Source organism: Larimichthys crocea, unplaced genomic scaffold (assembly GCF_000972845.2).
Source record: "Larimichthys crocea isolate SSNF unplaced genomic scaffold, L_crocea_2.0 scaffold251, whole genome shotgun sequence".
NCBI classification, from domain to species: domain Eukaryota; kingdom Metazoa; phylum Chordata; class Actinopteri; family Sciaenidae; genus Larimichthys; species Larimichthys crocea.
In genome coordinates this window covers 20,933-21,612 of record NW_020853330.1, presented here as the reverse complement: position 1 = coordinate 21,612, position 680 = coordinate 20,933, and the positions used below count along the sequence as shown (strand labels likewise).

Sequence of the window (680 nt, the reverse complement as noted above, 5' to 3'; positions counted from 1 at the left end):
TGGTGGAATATTTCTGGTTGAGTAAGAGAGACAATCGTGCGTGTGCTAAGTTGTTTGTGTGATGAAAACATCAAAAGATTAAACGAGGTAGTGAAGAATAGGGGGTGATACTATCCTTTTTTCTCAGCCAGCCAGACAGCCAGTTAGCTTTGTTGTCGTGGCCGAGTGGTTAAGGCGATGAACTAGAAATCCATTGGAGTCTCCCCGCGCAGGTTCGATCCTGCCGACAACGATTGTTTTCAGCTTGTGTCAGCTGCATTATTAAACATTAACCATTACAGTCAGCCCAGTTGTGTACAAATTGTGCTGATATCTATTCTCAGGCAATATTGTCATGAAAAAAAAAGAACATGAGAGTGAGTTGCAGGTAAATCAGGTAAACTTGTGTTCTCACTTGATATCAACAAATGTTGATGTGCTGCTTGCAGAGCATCTCATCGGTGTTCTGACGTTGTGCTGCAACAACCACTGTGAGAACCAGTCAACACAATACATGGGCATGATGGCACTTCTTAAAGGCGTACATCATTCTAAGAACAAGACAATGATGATCCCGTCTCTCAGTCAAGGTTTAGTTACAACTCTGGACTAATGCAAGATGGAAAGCAATGGATTGACATTGACTATTGATCAATATCAATATCAATATTTCATTCACAGTTGGTCAAATGATTGGCACG

The 680-nt window shown here is 41.3% G+C and overlaps 1 non-coding gene across 1 annotated transcript; it reads left to right on the top strand.

The window, feature by feature from the left end:
- The first annotated feature begins 151 nt into the window (after positions 1-151).
- Positions 152-232, top strand: trnas-aga (transfer RNA serine (anticodon AGA)). The gene has a single exon. It is a non-coding gene; the product is annotated as a tRNA-Ser (tRNA).
- The last annotated feature ends 448 nt before the right edge of the window (positions 233-680 follow it).